Here is a 27,106-nt window from a genome sequence, read left to right as displayed (position 1 = left end):
CTCGGCCTGTAGATGATTAGTTTGTATATACTGTATAGACTCATAGGCTCAAAGGCTTTTACTAAAAGATCCCAGCAAGTACAGTTATTTTATTTATTTAATTCTATGTTTAGTGTTTTTTTTACTGTGTCTTTACTTTTCTACAGGAAAGTCTCATCCAAATATGACCACATCACCTGCAAAGTTCTGATCCGACCAGGATCTCCAAATGTTTACAGGCTGAAACCAAAGAAAGAGAATATTGGAACTCTGAAAAGAATGACTCTCGGTGAAAAGGATCCAAGCAAGTTAAACAAAACCATCTTGCTTGTTGGTGCAACAGGAGCAGGAAAATCTACTCTGATCAATGCTCTGGTCAACTACACCATGGGAGTGAAGTGGAAGGACGATGTCTGGTTTCAGATCGTAGAGGACGAGGAGAAAAGTCAATCAGAAAGTCCAACATCAGATGTGACTAACTCTGAGGGTGAGAAGAAAAGTCAGTGTGAAAGTCAGACAACAGATGTGACTGACTTTGAGGGTGAGAAGAAAAGTCAGTGTGAAAGTCAGACAACAGATGTGACTGACTCTGAGGGTGAGAAGAAAAGTCAGTGTGAAAGTCAGACATCAGATGTGACTGACTTTGAGGGTGAGAAGAAAAGTCAGTGTGAAAGTCAGACAACAGATGTGACTGACTCTGAGGGTGAGAAGAAAAGTCAGCGTGATAGTCAGACATCAGATGTGACTGACTCTGAGGGTGAGAAGAAAAGTCAGTGTGATAGTCAGACATCAGATGTGACTGACTTTGAGGGTGAGAAGAAAAGTCAGTGTGAAAGTCAGACATCGGATGTGACTGACTTTGAGGGTGAGAAGAAAAGTCAGTGTGAAAGTAAGACATCAGATGTGACTGACTCTGAGGGTGAGAAGAAAAGTCAGTGTGATAGTCAGACATCAGATGTGACTGACTTTGAGGGTGAGAAGAAAAGTCAGTGTGAAAGTCAGACATCGGATGTGACTGACTTTGAGGGTGAGAAGAAAAGTCAGTGTGAAAGTCAGACATCGGATGTGACTGACTTTGAGGGTGAGAAGAAAAGTCAGTGTGATAGTCAGACATCAGATGTGACTGACTCTGAGGGTGAGAAGAAAAGTCAGTGTGATAGTCAGACATCAGATGTGACTGACTTTGAGGGTGAGAAGAAAAGTCAGTGTGAAAGTCAGACATCGGATGTGACTGACTTTGAGGGTGAGAAGAAAAGTCAGTGTGATAGTCAGACATCAGATGTGACTGACTCTGAGGGTAAGAAGAAAAGTCAGTGTGAAAGTCAGACATCAGATGTGACTGACTCTGAGGGTGAGAAGAAAAGTCAGTGTGATAGTCAGACATCAGATGTGACTGACTTTGAGGGTGAGAAGAACAGTCAGTGTGAAAGTCAGACATCAGATGTGACTGACTTTGAGGGTGAGAAGAAAAGTCAGTGTGATAGTCAGACATCAGATGTGACTGACTCTGAGGGTAAGAAGAAAAGTCAGTGTGAAAGTCAGACATCAGATGTGACTGACTTTGAGGGTGAGAAGAAAAGTCAGTGTGATAGTCAGACATCAGATGTGACTGACTCTGAGGGTAAGAAGAAAAGTCAGTGTGATAGTCAGACATCAGATGTGACTGACTCTGAGGGTGAGAAGAAAAGTCAGTGTCAAAGTCAAACATCAGATGTGACTGACTTTGAGGGTGAGAAGAAAAGTCAGTGTGAAAGTCAGACAACAGATGTGATCGTGTACGAGATCTTTGGTTTTGAAGGTCAAATTCTGCCCTGCTCTCTGACCATCATCGATACTCCTGGATATGGAGACACCAGAGGAACTGAACATGATGTCATCGTCAGTGAAAGGTTATTAGACTTGTTCCGCTCAGACGATGGAGTTCATGAGATTGATGCAGTGGGTCTGGTGATGAAAGCAAGTGAGAATCGACTGAGTGACCGACTGAGGTACATCTTTGATTCAGTTGTGTCTCTGTTTGGAAAAAACATGGAGAAGAACATTGTTGCCCTCATCACACACTCAAATGGTGTGACACCTGAAAATGTCTTCAAAGCTCTTGAGGCTGTAAACATTAAATGTGCCAGAGATGACGAGAATGAGCCAGTTCATTTTATGTTTGATAACTGCCAGAGCACACAGAAAACAAAGAAAAATAAGGTTCCTCTAAAAAATGCATGGAGCTTAACAGAGGACCAAATGTGTCAATTCACTGATTTCCTGCAAAACACTTCACGTCAGAACCTGAGAACAACTGTTGAGGTGTTGAATAGACGCATCAGACTGACGGCCTGCATCCACAACCTGCAAGAGAGAATTGAGTTTATTGAACTGAAACAGAGTGAAATCCAGCAGACTCAGGAAGCTCTGAAGAAATATGAACAAGAAGAGATGAAGAACAATGAAGAGTTCACTGTAGAAGTTGATGAGGTCTACAAAGATAAAGAACCTGTCAGTGAGTGGAGATGGTGGGCACTTGGGTTAAATTATGGAGGAGCTGTCTGCTGCACTGTCTGCAAGGAGACCTGTCACTATCCATGCACACTGGCCTGGTATCCAGAACACTGTATGGTCATGAAAGAAAAATGCACTGTATGTAAGGGCAAGTGTTCTGTATCAGCTCATGAGAAAAAATTATACTGCACTGTCTGTACCGGGAAGTGTCCTGCATCAGTTCATGTGAAAGATAAACAGTGCACTGTATGTGAGGATGACTGTTGTGTATCAGGTCATGAGGAAGGCAAACAATGTCCTGTATGTAAGGGTGAAAAAAAGAAATCAGATCATGATAAAAAAATGTGGAAGTATGTGAGCAAGACAAGGAAAGTTCAGATGACCATACAAGACATGAAAGAGAAGTATGAAAAGGGTAAAGCAGGCTGTGAGGAGTCAACAAGCCTTCTGGAAACTCTTCAGAAGAACATCGAGGAACTTGAGAAAGAAAAAGATCAGTGGCTGGAAGAAGCGTTCCAGCATGTTGAGAGTCTGGAGCAGCTCGCCCTGAATGTTAAGTCACTGTCCACTTTGGTCCATTTGGACTTCCTGATTGAGAAGATGAAGGAGAAAGGAGACACAGAGAAGGTCACGAGACTGGAAAAGATGAAAGGTCAAATGGATAAAAATGAAAGAATCAAAGCAGCACTGTCGTACAGGTTTGGTAGAGTAAAAGCAGCTCGTAGAGCAATTAAAGCAGCAGAGAAGTAAGTTGTAGATGAACAGAAAGATAATGGGGGGTCAGCTGTGTAGAAAACACAGTCTACAATGTTGGTGAAATGTGTTTCATTCTGTATATATTAAGTGTGATGTTGATGTAATAACTACATAAGAACATTCAAATGTAATCACCTTTTAAATATCAGATGTGTAATTCCTCAAACAGCGCCCTCTGTGGTATTTAATGGCTGTTTTTTTTGTTCTTCCAGTTTAACTTTACTGTACAGATTAGAAAACTGTTTGGAGCAACAGCTCTGGATTTAAATGGAGTGAGGACGCCCCCTGCTGTTTGATGTTGAGTACAGCAGCTCCCCTCCTCTATCTTTAAACAAGACATTTATTTTTCTTTAGTTTCCTTATGTAGGTTCATTGTTTTTAAGGTTTTCTAATGTGTTTTTCAGTCAGTACAAGGCTGTGATTCATTCTGATGTTGACAGAAGTCTCATTAAACTGGTGGTGGGACAGTAACACAACACTGAGACATATATGATATAAACTGTACTGAACATATAAAGTAGTTAACCATGATGCTTCCTTCTCATGTTAATCAGTTTGTACAGAGGATGTCACAGAATTTAGACACAATGTCTGATGTATTTACATTTGATTTATATTCTGATCAATGTTATTATATACTATATATCCTGGTGTGTTGATGTGTATTCATGCACATCTATATATCCCGGTGTGTTGGTGTGTATTCATGCACATCTATATATCCTGGTGTGTTGATGTGTATTCATGCACATTTATATATCCTGCTGTGTTGATGTGTATTCATGCACATCTATATATCCTGCTGTGTTGATGTGTATTCATGCACATCTATATATCCTGCTGTGTTGGTGTGTATTCATGCACATCTATATATCCTGCTTTGTTGATGTGTATTCATGCACATCTATATATCCTGGTGTGTTGATGTGTATTCATGCTTGAGATGACTAGTTAAAATATTTCAGATGACACAGGTCATTTATGTTATACTGTGTCTTTAACAAGCCATATTATCAGTGATTGATATATATTCTGATGTTCTACATGAAATCGTCCTGACTGGAGCCGTTTTCTGTGAATCATTAATAAACCTCTGCTTGATGAAGTCAGTTTGCTCTGAGTGTCTTTACTGGATCATCAGCAGGTTTTTGAGTCTGAACTTTCCTCAATAAATGTCTGTTTCTCTTTGTTACTGAAACAGTTGCAGTTTAATTTGAGCAGCAAATCCAACAGAGAGTCAACAGAGAAACACACACCACCATCATAACTGACGGATCATCAAAGTGCACGTAGAATATGAGACTAACTCTGTTGTTGGTGATTTCTGCACTGACTGCTAGAGAGAGTCAACTCAGCTGCATCACTGAGGGGATTATGTGGACTGATGAGACTCTACTGAACTGAAACACACAAACCTGGCAACACTGCAGACGCTCTACAGGTTAACTTCATGTGGAGTTCACATGACCAGAGTTTACATTTCAATAAATATTGGTAGGGACAGACCTACAGTTGTTGGTCTCTAAATAATTTGCTCTCAGGTCTCTTTTGCAAAAGGCATTTTGAGTCCAATGAGATTTCCTGAAATGAACTAACTTAAAGACAAAATGTAGTTTATTCTGTTTGATTATACGACTTAATTATATAGACCTGCTCCTTGCCTCAGTGACATAGACTGAAGAAAAATATAAACGCAACACTTTTGTTTTTGCTCCCATTTTTCATGAGCTGAACTCAAAGATCTAAAACATTTTCTATACACACAAAAGACCATTTCCCTCAAATATTGTTCACAAATCTGTCTAAATCTGTGTTAGTGAGCACTTCTCCTTTGCCAAGATAATCCATCCCACCTCACAGGTGTGGCATATCAAGATGCTGATTAAACAGCATGAATATTGCACAGGTGTGCCTTAGGCTGGTCACAATAAAAGGCCACTCTGAAATGTTCAGTTTTATCACACAGCACAATGCCACAGATGTCGCAAGTTTTGAGGGAGCGTGCAATTAGCATGCTGACTGCAGGAATGTCCACCAGAGCTGTTGCCCGTGAATTGAATGTTCATTTCTCTACCATAAGCCGTCTCCAAAGGCGTTTCAAACGATTTGGCAGGACATCCAACCGGCCTCACAACCACACACCACGTGTAACCACACCAGCCCAGGACCTCCACATCCAGCATGTTCACCTCCAAGATCGTCTGAGACCAGCCACCTGGATAGCTGCTGCAACAATCGGTTTGCATAACCAAAGAATTTCTGCACAAACTGTCAGAAACCGTCTCAGGGAAGCTCATCTGCATGTTCGTCGTCCTCATCGGAGTCTCAACCTGACTGCAGTTCGTCGTCGTAACCAACTTGAGTGGGCAAATGCTCACATTCGATGGCGTCTGGCACGTTGGAGAGGTGTTCTCTTCATGGATGAATCCCAGTTTTCTCTGTTCAGGGCAGATGGCAGACAGCATGTGTGGCATTGTGTGGGTGAGCGGTGGATCGAGTGGCCCATGGTGGCGGTAGGGTTATGGTATGGGCAGACGTATGTTATGGATAACGAACACAGGTGCATTTTATTGATGGCATTTTGAATGCACAGAGATGCCGTGACGAGATCCTGAGGCCCATTGTTGTGCCATTCATCCACGACCATCACCTCATGTTGCAGCATGATAATGCCCGGCCCCATGTTGCAAGGATCTGTACACAATTCCTGGAACCAACATTCCACAGGCCACAATCAACAACCTGATCAACTCTATGCGAAGGAGATGTGTTGCACTGCATGAGGCAAATGGTGGTCACACCAGATACTGACTGGTTTTCTGACCCCCCCAATAAAGCAAAACTGAACATTTCAGAGTGGCCTTTTATTGTGGCCAGCCTAAGGCACACCTGTGCAATAATCATGCTGTCTAATCAGCATCTTGATATGCTACACCTGTGAGGTGGGATGGATTATCTCGGCAAAGGAGAAGTGCTCACTAACACAGATTTAGACAGATTTGTGAACAATATTTCTGAGAAATGGTCTTTTGTGTGTATGGAAAATGTTTTAGATCTTTGAGTTCAGCTCATGAAAAATGGGAGCAAAAACAAAAGTGTTGCGTTTATATTTTTGTTCAGTGTAGATATACTCGTGGTAAAACCAGAGACACTAGAAACACCCATAGTTTAAATGAAACACTTGTATTTTTGCTCCCATTTTTCACAGTTTAAAGTTAAAGATCTTTTAATTCCCTCAATAGATATTTGTCTCTTAAACTGTGGTCACAAATTTATTAAAGTCTGTTTTCGTGAGCATGTCTCCTTTTCCAAGATAATCCATCCACCTGACAGGTGTAGCTTCTCAACATGCTGATTAAACAGCATCATTACTACACAGGTGTGTCTTGGGATGGTCACAATAAAAGGACACTTTAAAATGTGACGTTTGATCTTTACAAAAAGACATATATTAGTATTTCACAGGACTAGTGCTACAGAAATACATTTTTGGGTCCTAAAGAATCAGTCAGTGTATGCTGTGACATCATTCTGCCTCACGCAGTGCGACACTTCTCCTTCACATAGAGCTAATCAGGTTGTTGATTGATTGTTGGTCCACTCCTCTTCAGTGGCTGTGTGAAGTTTCTGGATATTGGCAGGAAGTGGAACACGCTGTCGTACACGCTGATCCAGAGCATCCCAAACCTGCTCAATGGGTGGCGTCTGGTGAGTCTGCAGGACATGTGTAGCAGGGTTAATGATGCCACTTGCCATTACTTGCTCCTGGTTGTCATCACCAGTAATTATATGGTTTTAATTATTTGATTTCTATCAGTCCTGGTTATTTCCATCTAATATCAGTTTTCCACTGGGACTAGTGTTAAGTTTTAAATGAGTGCCGTCTGCTGGGCCTCTGCACACTGGCAGGGTGAGCCCCACAGATTAGCCCCTGCAAACTGGAGCAGGACACCCCGCTTATTGTTGCCAGTCTGCAGTCTGACCCCATGGTGAGTCACATTTCTGATAAGCTCTCTGAAAATGCTTAGAACACTATGTTTTCAGGTTGAGCTGTCACAGTGTTGCAGAAGGCAGTGGTGTAAGGTATCAGAATCAGAATCAGAATCAGAAATACTTTATTGATCCCCGAGGGGAAATTGTTTATGTTACAGGTGCTCCTTGCAAGAGAGGAAAGATATGTGAAAATATAAGAAATTTAAACAATAGTATTAATAAATATAGAGTTAAATAAACAGGAATTATTAACAAACATAAACTTAAATAAATATATATATATACATATATATATATTGTAAACTGAACAAGATTATTTACACAAACAAAATATATACAGTCAGGGTGAATGGGGTTATTGCACAAGTTAGATTAAGTTATTGCAGTGGGTGAAATAGTCACAGGGCCACTCAGAGGGAGGAGTTGTACAGTTTGATGGCCACAGGCAGGAATGATTTCCTGTGGCGCTCAGTGGTACATCTTGGTGGTATGAGTCTCCCACTGAAAGTACTCCTTGTCCAAGATAGTTTGCAGCTTAGACAGCATCCTCCTCTCTGACACCACCATCAGAGAGTCACACTCCATTTCCACAACGTCACTGGCCTTGCGGATCAGTTTGTTGAGTCTGTTGGCGTCCGCCAGCCTCAGCCTGCTGCCCCAGCACACAACAGCATAGAGGATAGCGCTGGCCACCACAGACTCATAGAAAATCCTGAGCATAGTCCGGCAGATGTTGAAGGACCTCAGTCGCCTCAGAAAATAGAGATGGCTCTGGCCCTTCCTGTAGAGAGCGTTAGTGTTCTTAACCCAGTCCAGTTTATTGTCAATGTGTACCCCCAGGTACTTATAGTCCTCTACAATGTCCACACTGACCCCCTGGATGGAAACAGGGGTCACCGGTGTCTTGGTCCTCCTCAGATCCACCACCAGTTCCTTTGTCTTTGCCACGTTGAGCTGCAGATGGTTCTGCTCACACCATGCGACAAAGTTATCCACAACAGCCCTGTACTCATCCTTATCACCCTTGGTGATACATCCAACTATAGCAGAGTCATCAGAAAACTTCTGAAGATGGCAGGTCTCAGTGCGATAGCTGAAGTCCGTGGTGTAGAGGGTGAAGAGGAAGGGAGAGAGGACAGTCCTGCGGGCCCCAGTATTGCTGACCACTCTGTCTGACACACAGCGTGCAAGCGCACATACTGTGGTCTGCCAGTCAAGTAGTCTACAATCCAGGACACCAGGGGGGCATCCACCTGCATTGCTGTCAGCTTGTCACCCAGTAGAGCTGGACGTATGGTGTTGAACGCACTAGAGAAGTCAAAAAACATGACCCTCACAGTGCTCGCAGGCTTATCCAGATGGGTATAGACACGGTTGAGCAGGTAGATGATGGCGTCCTCAACTCCAAGTCGGGGCTGATAGGCGAACTGGAGGGGGTCCAAAAGTGGCTTGACCATGGGCCTGAGCTGCTCCAAGACGAGTCTCTCCAGGGTCTTCATGATGTGGGAGGTCAATGCCACGGGTAGTCCTTGGAGCCACTGGGATGCGACGTCTTGGGCACAGGAACGAGGCAGGATGTCTTCCACAGCAAGGGGACCCTCTGGAGACTCAGGCTCATGTTGAAGACATGCTGAAGTACTCCACATAGCTGGGGGGCACAGGCTTTGAGCACCCTGGGGCTGACACCATCAGGGCCTGCAGCCTTATTTGAGTGGAGTCTCATCAGCTGTCTTCTCACATGTCCAGCAGTGTCAAATCTGTTAAAAAACAGATTCAGTTCGTTGGCCCTGTCCACGCTGTCTTCAACTCCTCTGTGGTTGTTGGTCCTGAAGCCAGTGATGGTCCTCATTCCACTCCAGACCTCTCTCATGTTGTTCTGCTGGAGTTTCCTCTCCAGCTTCCTCCTGTACCTCTCCTTAGCTTCCCTTATCTTCATCTTCAGCTCCCCCTGTATTGTTCTCACCTCCTCCCTGTCACCAGCTCTGAAGGCCCTCTTCTTTGCATTTAGGATGGCTTTGATGTCCTTTGTTACCCATGGTTTGTTATTTGGGTAACAATGGACAGTCCTGGCTGGGACAGTGGAGTCCACACAGAAGCTGATGTAATCCGTGATGCATTCTGTGAGCCCGTTGATGTCCTCCCCATGTGGCTCACAGAGTGCATGCCAGTCTGTCACACCAAAACAGCCCTGCAGTGTCTCATAAGCCTCTTCCGACCATCTCCTCACTGTCCTCATGGTCGCAGGCTGGCTCTTGACTAGTGGTACATAGCAGGGGTTGAGGTGCACCAGGTTGTGGTCTGACCTACCCAGAGGGGGGAGGGGAGAGCAGCTGTATGCATCCTTGGCGTTTGCATACAGCAAGTCCAGTGTCCTCTCCTCTCTGGTAGGGCAGCTCACATACTGTGTAAAAGTTAGGACAGGTCCCAGTGCATGCTAGCTACTAGTTACAAGGTGCACACACACACACCACTGGCAACTGTTTATATAAGGTCAAGGTCACATTTATTTCTATAGCACATTTAAAAAGACGGAAGTCACCAAAGTGCTTTACAAGAACAATGTGAAAATTACAATACCGCACAAATATAATGATAAATACCAAAAATATAAAAACAGATACAAAATACCAAAAACAACAACATCAATTACACATAGAAAAACCTGAGACAGAGCGTATGTATATCACACAAAGTCAAGTCTGGCTCACAGCGGGTTCAAAAGCCAACGAGAAAAGGTGAGTTTTTAGAGATGATTTAAACCTTTCCAGGGATTCTGCATGTCTAACATGCAACGGCAAGCTATTCCAGAGCTTGGGAGCAGCCACTGAAAATGCTCGGTTGCCTTTGGTTTTAAGCCTTGATCTGGGCACTTCAAGCAGCAGATCACCTGAAGACCTAAGGGCTCTGACTGGATTGTGAGTTTATAACAGTTCCGCCAGATATTGAGGGGCCATTCCATGTAAGATTTTAAAAACAAACAACAGAATTTTAAAATGTATTCTAAAATGAACAGGAAGCCAGTGTAAGGACATCAGAACAGGTGTAATATGGTCCCGTTTCTTGGTGCCAGTCAGGAGGCGAGCTGCTGCATTTTGGACTAGCTGCAGGCGACGAAGGGAGCACTGATCTAAACCAACATAAAGAGAATTACAGTAATCAAGTCTTGATGATATGAAGGCATGAATGACCCTCTCCAAATCCTTGGAAGATAAATAGGGCTTGACTTTAGCTAGCAATTGAAGCTGATGAAAAGAACCTTTCGCAACCGAGCCAATTTGTTTTTTAAGATTTAGATCAGTGTCCATTGTCACACCAAGGCTTTTGATTGACCCACTGATATTTGTGGTGAGGGTGTTCAAATTATCAAAAAATAAGTAGAACATTCTGCATGTCCAAACACAATAACCTCAGTTTTCTTATCGTTCAAATTAAGGTGGCTTTTGCTCATCCAAAGCTTGATGTCAGTCAGACAGGCTAATAAGGGATTCAGCGAGTGCTCACAGTTCATTTTTAGAGGGAGATAGATCTGTACATCGTCCGCATAACAATGAAATGATATATTATGCTTACGAAAAATGGACCCAAGAGGAAGCATATACAAAGTAAACAACAGCGGTCCCAAAATAGACCCCTGAGGCACCCCACAAGTTAGAGGAGCTATGCTAGAGGAGAATTTGCCCAACATTACAGAGAAACTCCTGTCAGCCAAATAGGACTGAAGCAGCATGAGGGCCAACCCCCTGATCCCCACATACTGATCTAGATGTGACAACAGGGTCCTGTGATCAACAGTATCAAATGCTGCAGTCAGATCTAAGGTCACCAAGACAGCAGCACATCCTGAATCTACAGTTAAAATGATATCATTAAAAACCCTCAAAAGGGGCTGATTCAGTGCTATGGCGGGGCCTGAAGCCAGACTGAAACTTCTCAAAAATATCATTTTTCTCAAGATAAGCTAACAGCTGATTAGCCATTACCTTCTCCAGCACTTTTGATAGAAATGGCAATTTAGAAATGGGCCGAAAATTGGAGAGGACAGAGGGGTCAAGATTGGGTTTTTTGAGAAGCGGCTGCACTATAGCTTGCTTCAGAGGAGCTGGAAAACACCCCGAAACAAAACAAGCATGGACGAACATTAAAATAAAAGAATCAGTGGAGTTAAAAACCTTCTTGAAAAGGCTGGAGGGGATGCTGTCTGCTGGACAATTAGTGGGTCGGAGCTCGTTCACAACATCAGATAACTCAGACAGTGATATCAGCTCAAATTCGTTAAAAACAGCAGAACACATGGGGGTGGGGGGGGTGTCAGGGGAGAGGTCAAGGGCAGCAACCGGTGAAGTTAACCGCAAAGCAGAATTTTTTTCTACAAAAAAGTTTAAGAAATCATTGCAATGAGTAGGTGTGGGTATAATTGGGTCAGTATTGCCAGGGTTAACAAGAGAATCTAGAACATTGAACAAAACCTTGGGCCTATTGATGTTATTGGAGACAAGCTTTGAAAAGTAGTTGGTTTTAGCAGCTTTCACCGCATTCTGATACTCTAGTAAGCAGTCACACAAAATATCAAATGACACCTGTAGCTTGTCTTTCTTCCATTTTCTCTCAGCACGCCTACAGGAGCGCCTGAGAGCACGGATAGAGTCATTGATCCATGGTTCAGAGGGAGCCTTGGAGCATCTGCTCCGAAAGGGAGCAATAGTGTCCAAAATGCTAGTGCACTTAGAGTCAAAGAGAGCTACAAGATCCTCTGGACTAAAAACATAGTATAATTCACAGATGCATCAAAGATTGTGCAAAATTGAAGTGAGGTATCTGAATTAATAACACGGAACTGAGGTGTAGGAGGACGAGCACTAACAACAGAGCAGGGGTCCGTTTCACAAAGCAGGTTTAGTGAAAACTCAGAGTCTGTTAACCCTGAAATGAGGGAAACTCTGAGTTTTCCGTTTCAAAAAGGGAGGTAACTCAAACCAGAGAAAGAGGGGTAACTCTAGCCTGTTTCAGAGAGAGGGGTAACTTAAGCTCTCGGTCAGTTACCGTAGTAACAGACTCTATGAACCTAACCTGGTCGGGACCAGGTTTTTCTCAATGAACCTCGAGTTTCTCTCTGTCTCCGCCCTCTTTCAGAGCCACACACTCCATCTGATTTCCTCATTCATTCAGTCAGCAGGCGAGTTTTGGCGTAGCCGTTCTGCCGTTTGTCATTTAAAAAAAATCAGAGTCAGTATATTAGAAGTCCATTAGGCACAGTAGGTGGCGACTTTTTTCACTAACATGGCATGTCCTTTTGATAACGATCCCGTGGATGAAGGTGCAGAATTACTGCGCAGATAGTTAAATATTCGTCCGGAGATGGTTATCAGACCGCGCATAGATGTTTTAGCATTTCCACACAATTATCTTTTTGAGCTGTACCGTTTCACGTCACAGTCCATCATCTACATACACAACCTAATCCGTCCTTACATTTGCAACATTACCAATCGTAGTCATGCTCTCACATCCCAGCAGATATTGTGTGTTGCGCTGTGTTTCTTTGCAAATGGAAGTTTTTTGTACAATGTCGGAGATGCTGAGCACTTGAGTAAGGCAACTGTGTGCAGGGCGGTCAGAAAAGTGTGTTCGTTTTACGGGCATCTGCCTTCTTTCTGTTGGCTCAGTAGAAGACTGTGTTAGTTTAAATAGGCTTAATTATTTAACAGAACATGATATAGATGAGAAGACATTTATGTGTGTGAAAACAGCATTATGTTGGGGATAAAACAACTGCACAGTCAAACAGCCACTTAATATTTACTTTACAATGTAAAACATGATCAAAATGAGGCACCCCCATGATATTATGCCGAGGTCTTACCTGTTTGAACAATGTTTTTATATTTCATCCTAAACTGCTGCCAAGTGCGCTTCTCCCCCGCGGGATTGCACCCAAATGAAATAAATTAATAGGCTACCATTCAAGCAGTTTTCCCCTGTAATATTATTGTGATTGCAAAGGACTACATTTAAACTTATGCATTCTCCCACGCCGTCTCCCTCTCTTTTGCAGCTGCAGCAGTGTTGCACTTCTTTTTGAAAACGTGTGCAAACTCGTCGTATGAGTGCATTAAGATTTCTAATTCTGGTGGGGTGAAAAACGCAGCCCTCCCCGTCCCCGTTGCCATGGTGACTCGTCGAATCGGGGCTCCATTGATGCTGGCTTTTTATAGTCGTGGTGCAGGCGCTTAACTCCAGGTGAAACTACTCTGAGTTGATTAAACTGATTCAAATCAGCTGTTCTGGAACCGGAAACTCAGAGTTTCCTATCTCAGAGTAGATCAACTCAGAGTTCAGGATTAGACTCAGGGTGCGTCCCAAGTCTCTTATTTTATACTGCTAACTCCTAACTCCTTACTTGAACTGGAAGTCGTTCGAGCTCCGCCATCTTTAAGGCTGTCTCATGTCTCTTATTCCTGCCAGTAAGGAGTTAGCGTTAGGAGTTAGGAGGGATCTGTTAGGTGCGATGAATAAGGTAACACGAGAGCTTCCTAACAGGAAGTCTTTTTCAGCTTGAGGCTCTGACGTATAAATACCCGCCCCCTACATCTGGCTCATTTGAACGAGATGGCGGAGAAACAGCTCAAGTGTACCCGTTACATGCATTCTTTGCAATGACACGCTGTAATTCACATGCCTACGTGACTACAAAGAGTAACGGTGATGATATTTCCTGCAAGACTGTCATGTTGTAATTAAGATTATTTCATTCACAACCCGTTGTGTTGTTCAGCGGACTGTCTGTGATGTGTGGCTGTTAAATGTGCAGCTGCTCGAGTGATATAACACCACGCACATACACACACACAAACACATACACAAACACATTTGCCCATCATTAATTGTCCTGCATGTCATGTGAGTGGAATAATGTTTAATAGGCTGTAGGTAATTATTAATTATTAATATTAATATTAATTATTATTATTACTTTCATTAATGTTGTTGTAAGCTACTGTCATTACCGTCTGTCCTGCATCTCTCTCTCTCTCTCTCTGTGTCTCTCTGTCTCTCTCTCTCTCTTTCTCTGTCTCATTGTGTCATACGGATTACTGTTAATTTATCATGCTGATCTGTTCTGTACGACATCTATTGCACGTCTGTCCGTCCTGGAAGAGGGATCCCTCCTCAGTTGCTCTTCCTGAGGTTTCTACCGTTTTTTTCCCTGTTAAAGGGTTTTTTGGGGAGTTTTTCCTGATCAGCTGTGAGGGTCCTAAGGACAGAGGGATGTCGTATGCTGTAAAGCCCTGTGAGGCAAATTGTGATTTGTGATATTGGGCTTTACGGCTTTGATCAGCGAATATAATGTGACTTGGGATGTACGCCAAACGCTGGCTCCGTTATGCAGCAGATCCAGCTGTGCCGCCCATAGGTGCCGCCGTCACCAGAATAGGACGTCGCTTTACATGACGCTGCAGAGTAAGGCCGTCTCATGTCTCTTATCAGCAATCCTCGCTCCTCACTCCTAACTCCTGACTCCTTAAATGTTTTCCTAAGTGGGAGGGACTAAACAGTTAGGTAAGGTGGCTAGGTTAGGTGGTTAGCAGTAATTTTAAGGGACTTGGGACGTACCCCCAGAGTTTGTTGAACCTGCTTTGTGAAACGGACCCCAGGGGACATTAGCAGAGAAAAGAACAGGCAGATAATCAGAAATACAGGCACTGTTACAAATCTCATTTATACTGACAGGCAGGCCATGTTCTTTTCTCTGCTAATGTCCCCAGGGGTCCGTTTCACAAAGCAGGTTCAACAAACTTTGAGTCTAATCCTGAACTCTGAGTTGATCTACTCTGAGATAGGAAATTCTGAGTTTCCGGTTCCAGAACAGCTGATTTGAATCAGTTTAATCAACTCAGAGTAGTTTCACCTGGAGTTAAGCACGTGCACCACGACTATAAAAAGCCAGCATCAATAGAGCCCCGATTCGACGAGTCACCATGGCAACGGGGAAGAGGAAGGCTGCGTTTTTCACCCCACTAAAATTAGAAATCTTAATGCGCTCATACGGCGAGTTTGCACACGCTTTCAAAAAGAAGTGCAACACCGCTGCAGCTGCAAAAGAGAGGGAGACGGCGTGGGAGAACATTGCTGCTCGGGTCAGTGATTAAGTTTAAATGTAGTCCTTTGCAATCACAATAATATTACAGGGGAAAACTGCTTGAATGGTAGCCTATTAATTTATTTCATTTGGGTGCAATCCCGCGGGGGAGAAGCGCACTTGGCAGCAGTTTAGGATGAAATGTAAACACATTGTTCAAACAGGTAAGACCTCGGCATAATCTCATGGGGGTGCCTCATTTTGATCATGTTTTACATTGTAAAGTAAATATTAAGTGGTGTTTGACTGTGCAGTTGTTTTATCCCCAACATAATGCTGTTTTCACACACATAAATGTCTTCTCATCTATATCATGTTCTGTTAAATAATTAAGCCTATTTAAACTTACACAGACTTCTACTGAGCCAACAGAAAGAAGGCAGATGCCCGTAAAACGAACACACTTTTCTGACCACGCTGCACACAGCTGCCTTACTCAAGTGCTCAGCATCTCCGACATTGTACAAAAAACTTCATTTGCAAAGAAACGCAGCGCAACACACAATATCTGCTGGGATGTGAGAGCATGACTACGATTGGTAATGTTGCAAATGTAAGGACGGATTAGGTTGTGTATGTAGATGATGGACTGTGACATGAAACGGTACCGCTCAAAAAGATAATTGTGTGGAAATGCTAAAACATCTATGCGCGGTCTGATAACCATCTCCGGACGAATATTTAACTATCTGCGCAGTAATTCTGCACCTTCATCCACGGGATCGTTATCAAAAGGACGTGCCATGTTAGTGAAAAAAGTCGCCACCTACTGTGCCTAATGGACTTCTAATATACTGACTCTGATTTTTTTTTAAATGACAGACGGCAGAGCGGCCACGCCAAAACTCACCTGGTGACTGAATGAATGAGGAAATCAGATGGAGTGTGTGGCCTTGAAAGAGGGCGGAGATAGAGAGAAACTCGAGGTTCATTGAGAAAAACCTGGTCTCGACCAGGTTAAGTTCATAGAGTCTGTTACTACGGTAACTGACCGAGAGCTTAAGTTACCCCTCTCTCTGAAACAGGCTAGAGTTACCCCTCTTTCTCTGGTTTGAGTTACCTCCCTTTTTGAAACGGAAAACTCAGAGTTTCCCTCATTTCAGGGTTAACAGACTCTGAGTTTTCACTAAACCTGCTTTGTGAAACAGACCCCAGGTCGAGTGTGTGCCCCTTTTCATGTGTTGAATCAGAGACCCACTGGGTAAGATCAAATGATTCAATAAGAGAAAGAAATTCCTTAACCAGTGGTTTATCCTTACAACATACATGAATGTTAAAATCTCCTTGGATTAAATATTTGTCATAGGTCACCAAAATACTAGAGAGGAATTTTTCAAAGTCCTGCAGAAAGTGCATACTATATTTAGGTGGATAATAAACCACTGCAAGTAACATGGGAGGAGAAGAGTTCAATTCAATAAGCTGCAACTCAAAACTGGAGTAGGTGGCAGATGGAATTTGTCTACAGTAGAAGCTGGACTTGTACACACATGCTGTCCCCCCCCTTGCCTGTAATCCGAGGGGAACTCAAAACATTACAGTCAGGAGGGAGAAGCTCGGAGAGGGACACGGACACCCCAGCTTGAACCCAAGTTTCTGTAATAAACATCATATCTAGCTCACGGGAGGAGAAAAATTCCTTTAACACAAAGGTCTTGTTTGCCAGTGACCTAGCATTGATTAAGGCCATATTCAAAGTGATATGATGTGAATTCACAGGAGGCTGAGTACTGATCTTTACAAGGTTATTCAAAACAGAACCATTTGGTCTAAAATTACTTCGAAACAGGGGAGCCCTTGGTTTGTTTATGACTGTAATATTTGCATTTGTATATTTACCAACTGTAGTGACAAAGTCCTATACTGAGAAGCCACTACTGGCTGCTAATGGGCCTTTTGTTTGGACGTGTGCTGAAAAAACCAAGTCCAGTCTTTTCCAATAATATTTACAATGCGTTTATTTTCTCACCGCATTTCTGCTGAATTGTCCATCACTTCCAATAAGTTGACTTTGACAAAATGCAGAACATAAACCACAAAATAAAAAACCGTAAACGTAAATTCGTGCACAGTCAAAAACTGTTTGCTTCCCCAGCAGCATCATTGTCACAACAATCAATGAACTTAAAACATCTGTGGTGAATCTCAGCCACCACCACAAACAACTCATGGCTGCCCTCTAGTGGCGTGGAGGCGCATTACATTCAAATATAAATTATGGCTCTTACACACCAGCCCCTAATTGCTCCTGGCAGAAGACAGAGCAATTCTAAACAATATTTAAAGGAGCCATAAGAATGCAAAATATATAGAAAAACAAAATAAATCCACCACATTTTCACACGGTCATTAATAATTCATGCAATGTTTCTTATTGCATAATTGACATCAGCACTTGAGTTTGACATCATTTCTTAATCTGTGGCTTCACATAACAGACAGATTTTAGTCACAGGTCTTTCAATGATACTCGTCTTTGTTTGAAGACGAACACAACGGACAAGACCGTTTCTATCAGGAAAGGTTTCCAGTATTCTTCCAAGCAGCCATGAGCCACGTGGCACTGTAGAATCCACAATCACAACAACATCCCCAGGCAAGAAACTTCTTTTTTCCTTTGTCCATCTTTGTCATTCTTGCAATAATGGGAGATATTCACGAATCCATCTTTTCCAGAAGAGATCGGCAATATATTGGACTTGTTCCCATCTCCTTTTAGCATACAGATCTGTCCTTTCAAATAAACCTGGTGGTAGGATTGGTTTCCCTTTCATGAGAAGCAAATGGTTTGGAGTCAAAGCCTCGAGGTCGTTTGGATCCTCAGACAATCTTGTGATGGGGCGATCATTCAGCATTGCCTCAGCTTCACAGAGTACGGTTTGAAAACCTTCGTCGTCCAAACTTTGTTGACGGAGGACAGAACTCAAAACCTTTCTGATCATGCGAATAATGCGTTCCCACACTCCACCGTGATGTGAGCCAGCAGGTGGGTTAAAACTCCACTTGATTCCCCTTTGTGCCAAAGATCTTTCAATGTGGCTCCGATTTAAAGCAGCTAAGGCTTCTCTTAGCTCTCTTTCTGCTCCTACAAAGTTAGTCCCGTTGTCCGGTCTCATGTGAGAAACCTGTCCTCTCCGACAAATGAATCTTCCATCATCCATGCAAGTGAAGATTACTCCATAGCGTTTCACGATGCTACGTCCTCTTTTTACGTCGATCGGACCAAAATAATCCACACCAACATTAGTAAATGGAGGGAGATCAGGGACAACTCTCTCTGTGGGCAAGTCTGCCATTTTTTGTTCACCAGTCTTTCCTCGGTGACGCCTGCAGAATCTGCACTTTGCTATGATTTTTCTCGCAGCAGAATTGGCATTTGTGATCCAGAATTTCTTCCTTACAGTGGAAAGTATATGATTTCTTCCCCCGTGGCCCAACTGTTCATGAAAGTAGTGGAGAATCAGGTTGGAGACGTGCTGGTCCTTAGACAAGATGAGAGGATGTTTTATATTCTCAGGTATTGCTGCCTTGTTCAGTCGACCCCCAACTCTCAGAGGCTCTCCTTCCAGAACTGGATCCAATTTGTAGATGGTGGAGCCTTTTTTTATGTCTGTTTTGCTGGTTAATGCAGCAATTTCATCTGGGAATCTCTCTCGCTGACAGAAGGAAATTATTGATGTCTCAGCGTCTGAGAGATCGTCCAGTGATATCTTCTGACTTCCCAGTGAAGCTCTGAAAGCATGCATCTCTGTGCTTACGTCCTTGGATGGTGAATCACTAGCACCAGCAAGCTCTAATTGTTTCCTTTTCTTGCTCAGTTTTAACAGAGTGCCTTTCAGTTTGATGATCCACGCCACTGCGACCTTTAACCTTTGCCAATCGGAAAAGTAGGCTATCAGTTGTTGAGTGGCGTTCACAGTGTCAACAGCAGTTGCATTTACTATGAGATTTCGTTTAACCTCCGGGTCATTGGCCTTGACACTGAAATACATAGGACATGCTGGCCATTTTTCTTCAGATTCCCAAAGAAACTTTGGGCCTTCAATCCATTTCCGATTGACCAGATGTTCTGCCTTCAAACCTCGTGAAGCATCATCAGCAGGGTTTTGTGATGTGGGAATGTATCTCCACTGTGAAACATCCGAGTTCTCTCTTATAGTTGTTACCCTGTTTGCAACAAAGGTTTGGAACCGTTTATTTTCATTTTTAATGTACTTTAGAACTGATGTGCTGTCAGTCCAAAAGCTTGATTTCTTCACTGGAAGCTGCAGCTCTGCTTGAAGCATTTTGTCGACTCTAACAGCAACCACCGCAGCTGTGAGTTCCAGGCGAGGTATGGTAATGGGCTTTAGTGGAGCCACTCTGGCTTTACCAAACAAGAAAGCAACATGAACTCTTTTCTCCGTGTTCTGCATTCTGATGTAGGTAGCCGTACCATATCCAGTCTCGCTAGCATCGGTAAAATGATGCAATTGGGCACTTGAAATCTTCCCAAACCTTTTGGGCTTGAAACACACCCGTTTATTTAACTATATATTTGTTAATACTATTGTTTAAATTTCTTATATTTTCATGTATCTTTCCTCTCTTTCAAGGAGCACCTGTAACATAAATAATTTCCCCTCGGGGATCAATAAAGTATTTCTGATTCTGATTCTGATTCTGACGTCGAAGTCTGCCACCTTTTCAAGGTCTGCTAGCCACTTGTTCCACTTCTGCTGGAAAGTCTGTGGTATCTGGTCATCCCAATCACACTTCTTTCTGCATAACCCTTGCAGCAACAGTTTGGCAGGCAGTAGGAGAGGTGCTAGGAATCCCAACGGAATCGTACACAGAACTGATAATGGACAACATGCCGCGTTTGGTGTGGGGCTGCTCCTTGACTTTCAGCTTGAATTTGAAAGTGTTGGACTCATTGCACCATTGTAAACCCAAAGCCCTCTCCACTGGCAGGTTATCTCTGTCCAAATCAAGCTCATGTAGGTTTTTTGCTTTGTGCTCCTCAGGAATGCTTTGAAGCACTTTCCGGCTATTGCTAACCCATTTTGTGAGGTTGAATCCTCCTCTGTTGCAAATGGCTCTGAGGTTCTTAACCATGCTGACAGCTTCCTCTTCAGAGGGCAGGCTCTTCAGAAGGTCGTCCATATAGAAGTTTCTGTTGACTGTGTTGATCACTTCTGTTGGAAAGCTGGTTTGGTTGTCCTCGGCCATTTTCCTAAAAGCAAAGCATGTGCAGCTGGGTGAAGATACTGCCCCAAATAAATGCACAGTCATGCGATGCTCTACCAGATCTTGCTCCAGTTTACCTTCAGGCCACCACAGAAATCTTAAGAAGTCTACATGTTCTTCTGACACATTAACTTGGTGGAACATAGCTTGTATGTCGGCCATTAGCGCCACTGGTTCCTGCCTGAAACGCATAAGGACTCCCACCAATGAGCTTGTCAGATTCGGGCCCTGCCAAAGTTGACTGTTGAGAGAGACTCCTTTAAACTCTGCTCCACAGTCAAACACAACCCGCAACGTTCCCTTCCGTGGATGATACACACCATGGTGAGGTATATACCACACCTTTCCCTCACGTGGCTCCAACTGATGCTGGGGCACTTCTTCAGCGTAGCCCTGGCTAATAACATCAGCAAGAAAGTCTGTGTATTCCTCATGAAGACTTGCATTCTTCTGAAGCTTCTTTTTCAGACCATGAATACGTTGCTTGGCCACGCAGAGATTGTTTGGCATGGTGACATTTTCCCATTTGAAAGGCAGCTTCATTTTATAGTGCCCTTCCTGAAGCTGAACAGAGCTTTCCATAATGTCCATGAACTTCTTTTCCTCTCTTGACATCTCTTCCTGGTCTTTAGAGGTCCCCTCATTGAAGTCATGGTTGTATTGGTTGGTTAACAGTTCCTCTATCCTGTCAACACTGGTTTGGTTAACAATGACTGCAGGGTAACCACTCCCACTTTGCTTGTCATTACTACCTTGTAATGGGCCATTAATTACCCACCCCAGTAATGTTCTGACAGCATACGGTCCATCTCCGTGACTGTTAACCACCTCCCAAGGTTCCATCAACTTGGAGGCATTGGTGCCAATTAACAAGTCAATGTCAGCTCTTATTCGAGGAATCTGAATACCTTTAAGATAAGGCCACTTAGCCAGCTCCTTTTCACTGATGATGTTGTCTGTGGACACAGGCATCTCTTTCTGGGTAAACACCTCAGGAAGCTCAAAGAAGTGTTTGCCAGACAATTCTGAGATTTCCAAACCATTGATAATGCAGCTTGGTACTGCTTTATTATGACCCATGGTGCGTAGATGAATTTTAGTTCTTTGACCTCCAGTGTTTAACCTGTTCACAAGCTTTTCAGAACAAAAAGTACCTGTGCTTCCTGGATCCAGAAAAGCGTACATCTCAATCACCTTATTTCCCTTTGTGCACTTCACTTGCACCGGCAGGATGGGTAGAATGCATTACTGTAGCCAGCCCCTGTATGACCACATGTTGAGGTAGATGTGCAGCTCTCTGATCTTTTCTTTGGCAGATCTGGATCTCCATTGGCAACCTTTTCCTTCTGTTCAATATGCAAAATGCTGGGATGAGCTTGGTTGCATCATCTGCAGGTAATGTGCCTGTCGCAATTCCTGCTTAAGTGCCCTGTGCACAAGCAACCGAAGCAAAGACCTTTCTCTCTCAGAAAGTTTAACTTTTCCCTGTGCACCTTCCTTCCTAGTTGTGGACATTGCTCCAATGCATGACCACATGCACAATACAGACAGGAAATGTAGTTAGCCTTTGTACAGGAGATAGCCGCATTTTGATTTTTTTTATTTTTGTGAACATCTTCTTTGTATTCATCAGTAAGAGACACATGAGTTGCAAAACTGTTTCTTTTGAGTTGTGATTTCACTGGAGGCTTGCCTTTGATCCCTCCTTTACTGAGTGGAGTGTCTTGTATGTCACCAAAAACTGGATCTGAAGCAATTCGGACCTGTTGTTCAATGAACATGACGATGTCAGTGAAACAGGCTCTTTGATTGTTTCTGTCCAAAATTTCACAAGACTTTGCTCTCCATTTTTCTCTGAGCTTATATGGGAGTTTCTGTACCAGAACCTTCATGTTTGCAGGCATGTTAAGCTCTTCCAAGTACTTAAGTTCCTCCATAGCATTCAAACATACGCGTAAGTACAGTGCATATGCTTGGAGTCCTTTAACATCCTCAGACTTGACACTTGGCCATCCAGTGATCTTTTCCACATAAGCAGCTGTTACCTTCAATCCGTTTTCAAAGTGCTCCTGTAGCAGCTGCTTGGCAACAGTGTAGCCTCTTTCTGGAGTCAAGTGAAGGCAGCTTCGCACAACATCCCTTGGTGGTCCCTTGGTGAACTGCTCAAGATAGTACAAACAGTCTCCTTTATTGTTAGTCTTGGCTTCCACACAATGCTCAAATGCTTTTATGAATGCTTTAAACTGCAGAGGATCTCCATCATAAAATGGGATTTCCCTGTGTGGTAGAAAGTAAGAGGCTTGCGATTGGACAAGGAGTGATGTTATGTTGTTTTGTCGCTGCAGCAAGCTGTAGAGATCTCCTGCTGTTTGATTGTCTTGAGAAGGTAGAGAGGTAGAGACGACTTGTTGCGTTGTTTGCCCATACAGAGGATCTGGAGTTGCCATATGCGATGTTTGCATATCTCTTTGAGATGTGGCATCATCCTGCTTGCTATAGTGAGCAGCATCCTTGCGGCTGTGGTGATCAGATGAAAGTGTCCTCTTCATTGCGGAATGAGTGTTGCTTTGCATTGAAGGGAGAGATACATGTCGCTGTGAGTGTTGCACATGCTGAGGCTCATATTCTTTGCCATTTGGGTTGAAAGAGGTAAGTGTGGCTTTAGCCTTTTTTATGAAATAAGACTCCATTCCATCAGATTTTCCAGCTGAAACACTACTGCTGCCACAGGCCTGGAGTACTGCCAGCCTAGCAGTTGAGGCTGCTATTTGAGTGTCCAGCTCCAGCTGTTCCTTTTTCCTCCTTAAAGCATCCTCCTGCTCCTCCAGAGCATGCTTCTCTTTTAATGCAGCAGCACGAGCCATAAGTGCAGCTTTTTCTGCTGCTTCTTTAATGCATGCAGAAGAAGTTGAAGATTTGCCACTCTTTGCGCTTTTGCGGCTTGACAGTTTACTGGATGTATTTGATTTAACATTTGAAATGCTGTCCTGTGGTTCAACACAAACCTCCTCTTTGTCATTGTTACCCTCATCATCATCATCAGCAGAGCAACATTCAGTGTTGGACAACCACATGTTCACCTCAACAATAAAATCAGTGACATTCAACATTTTTGCTTTGTACCACACTTCATGTTTTGTTGCTTCATTTTCAGGTAATAACACCAATAAGCTCACATGCCTTTGTTTTGCTTCATCACACAAACCCATAAACTTGTCAAATGTACATTTCACCTCATCAACAAAGCCTTCATCACACATCAAGTCAACAATAGTTGCCTTTAGCTTAGACAATTTATTTAGTTTAGCTTTTCTGTCTCTTTGTAAATTGTCTATTTTGTCCATCAGAGCTTTGTGTGTTAATTTAGAAACGCGTTTTTGTTTTACAGCGTCAGCTTCAGGCTCTTTAACACCCCCATTAAGTTCACTCTCAGTCTCAACCGAAAGTTTATTGTCATTATCGTTAAGTGGAGCGCACGATTGCTCCACTTCCTCTTCCATATTCACACCGATACACGTTAGTTTATATCCGCGAAACAATACGTCTTAACGCTCACAGTATGTTTAAGACAGTTGCAACCAATGCATTGGATTTACGCGTATTTTAACGTGTGCAAACAAATTAACAATGGCCATTTATGACTGTATCAGCGCTGAACATACCCCAAACGTTGGCCGGCAAAGATGATCAGACGTCCCGGTCTGTGATGCTTGGTGTCCCGGTAACTCCTGTAGCTCCGGTGCGACTCCAGGTATGCGCAGATGGTCTGGCTGGTTGTCAGTCGTCAGGTCCACAGCTATCCATAAAGAGCCCCGTTGATTCCCAGGTGAAGCAACGCATCGTCTCCAGCGTCCAAATGAACAAGTTTTTGACTTAAATGTAGTGACAAAGTCCTATACTGAGAAGCCACTACTGGCTGCTAATGGGCCTTTTGTTTGGACGTGTGCCGAAAAAACCAAGTCCAGTCTTTTCCAATAATATTTACAATGCGTTTATTTTCTCACCGCATTTCTGCTGAATTGTCCATCACTTCCAATAAGTTGACTTTGACAAAACGCAGAACATAAACCACAAAATAAAAAAACGTAAACGTAAATTCGTGCACAGTCAAAAACTGTTTGCTTCCCCAGCAGCATCATTGTCACAACAATCAACTTAAAACACCTGTGGTGAATCTCAGCCACCACCACAACTCATGGCTGCCCTCTAGTGGCGTGGAGGCGCATTACATTCAAACATAAATTATGGCTCTTACACCAACTGAAGTGACATGTATGCTGTGAATTGCTCAAAACATTAAAATTGCTAGAACAACTAATCGACTGAGTTTGTTGGTCATTAATATTTTCCTCTGTAGAGACAGCCTTCTTGCATGATGCAGAATGGTTAAACTTATTAAGTGTAACAGAGGTCAAGGTGTTGCAGATCTGAGAGGAATTAACCACATCAAAGTCTAAAATAGCAGAGGTGATGACTGGGGTGATGGAGTAGCTGCCAATAGGACAGTAGGGGGGGCTAGCGATAGAAACAGTTTGCTCTGATGAGATCAGAGAGGAAGAGGAGGAGGGGGAAGATTAGGCTCGTTGGAGATGAACTGCACTTCGCCTGAAAAGTAGATGAGAGCAGGCGGCCACAGCGGGGGGCGGTCACAAAAAGCCGCAGTGAAGTCGGACAGTTTCCCGACAGTTTCCAGCAGCCTTCAGTCCGTACAGGAAGTCAAAGACACACTTACATCCTGTCTGGAATGATGTCAATTCATTAAAAAAGTGATCAGACCCATATATCAGTTTGTTCTCAGTCTCCAGTTGTTTTAATTATGATAGATTAATTTATTAAAATGCTTTACAGGTGATCTGTAGTTTATGTTCATGGTTTATCCTCCATTTGAAATGAACTCTCCTGTAAATCAGCATCATATCAGTTTGACCTGTCCCCTCAACTACACAGGCTGAATAAACTGTGCTTGACTATAAGGTTCATATTTTATACAAAACAACAGCTTTCGTTAAAGATCAGTCAGATCCAGTCAGGGCTTCACATCTGATGTTATTTTAAGAATCCTCACAGCACTGACCACCAGTCTCTGTGTTGCTAAATACTTCAATAATTAAAACAGTCCAATGTTCAATCAATCAATCAATCAATTTTATTTATAAAGCCCAATATCACAAATCACAATTTGCCTCACAGGGCTTTACAGCATACGACATCCCTCTGATCCTCACAGCTGATCAGGAAAAACTCCTAAAAAAACCCTTTAACAGGGAAAACGGTAGAAACTTCAGTAAGAGCAACTGAGGAGGGATCCCTCTTCCAGGACGGACAGACGTGCAATAGATGTCGTACAGAACAGATCAGCATAACAGATTAACAGTAATCCACATGACACAATGAGACAGAGAGAGAGAGAGAGAGAGAGAGAGAGAGAGAGAGATGCAGGACAGACGGTAATGACAGTAGCTTACAACAACATTATTGAAAGTAATAATATTATAGTTATAGTTCTGGCTACTGTGGTACAATATGTTGAAAGTATGTATTAATATCTGGCAGTATACATGTGTGACAATAGTCATATGTGTATAATAACAGTAGAAGTATGACTAATGACTAATGATGGCAGCAGCAGCAGGAGGCATCTGGCAGGACCACGGCAGCAGCACAACCACACACGTCACGCTGTCCAGGCACCGCTGTGATATGAGTTAATCTGAGAGACAGTGGAGCACAAAGGCTCCGGAGAAGAAGCCGAGTTAGTGACATCCAGAATGGCCGAGTTAGCAAGATGCAGTAATAGAATACGAGAGAGAGAGAGAGAGAGAGAGAGAGAGAGAGAGAGGAGAGAAGGGGCCCGGTGTATTATAGGGGGGTCCTCCGGCAGACTAGGAAAAAGTCAGACAAACTAGGCTCTGTTACAGCGCAAGCCAGAGCCAGCCCAAAAAACAAGCTTTATCAAAGAGGAAAGTCTTAAGTCTAGTCTTAAATGTGGAGACGGTGTCTGCCTCCCGGACCGTAACAGGAAGATGATTCCACAGGAGAGGAGCCTGATAGCTGAAGGCTCTGGCTCCTGATCTACTTTTGGAGACTTTAGGGACCACGAGTAACCCTGCGTTCTCAGAGCGCAGTGTTCTGGTGGGATAATATGGCACTATGAGCTCTCTAAGATATGACGGAGCTTGGCCATTTAGAGCTTTATAAGTTAACAGTAGGATTTTAAATTCAATTCTGGATTTTACAGGGAGCCAGTGCAGAGAAGCTAAAACAGGAGAAATATGATCTCGCTTAGTTCCTGTTAGTACACGTGCTGCTGCATTCTGAATTAGCTGAGAGTTTTTAAGGACTTACTAGAGCTACCTGATAATAGAGAGTTACAGTAATCCAGCCTTGAGGTAAAAAAGCGTGGACCAATTTTTCTGCATCTTTCGGGTCAGATAGGCCTAATTTTCGCAATATTACGTAGATGAAAAAATGCAGTCCGTGAGGTTTGTTTTAAAATGAGAATTAAAAGATAAATCTTGA

General features: G+C 43.1%; 1 protein-coding gene across 11 annotated transcripts in view; it reads left to right on the top strand.

Annotated features, from left to right (window-relative positions):
* The window catches only part of LOC125906049 (uncharacterized), a 181,656-nt gene that overhangs the window by 47,036 nt on the left and 107,514 nt on the right, over window positions 1-27,106 (top strand). For 6 of the 11 annotated variants that reach the window (XR_007451738.1, XR_007451737.1, XR_007451740.1 and 3 more), the window contains one exon: window positions 147-4,202. The exons of the other annotated variants lie outside the window; for them this stretch is intronic. The gene's annotated coding sequence lies outside the window, so the exon portion shown is untranslated. The remainder of the gene's footprint in view (window positions 1-146; window positions 4,203-27,106) is intronic. 11 annotated transcript variants of the gene reach the window in all.

The sequence above is a fragment of the Epinephelus fuscoguttatus genome, linkage group LG18 (genome assembly GCF_011397635.1).
Source record: "Epinephelus fuscoguttatus linkage group LG18, E.fuscoguttatus.final_Chr_v1".
NCBI lineage: Eukaryota > Metazoa > Chordata > Actinopteri > Perciformes > Serranidae > Epinephelus > Epinephelus fuscoguttatus.
Note: the sequence above shows the minus strand (reverse complement) of the source record. Positions and strands in the feature narration are given on the sequence as shown.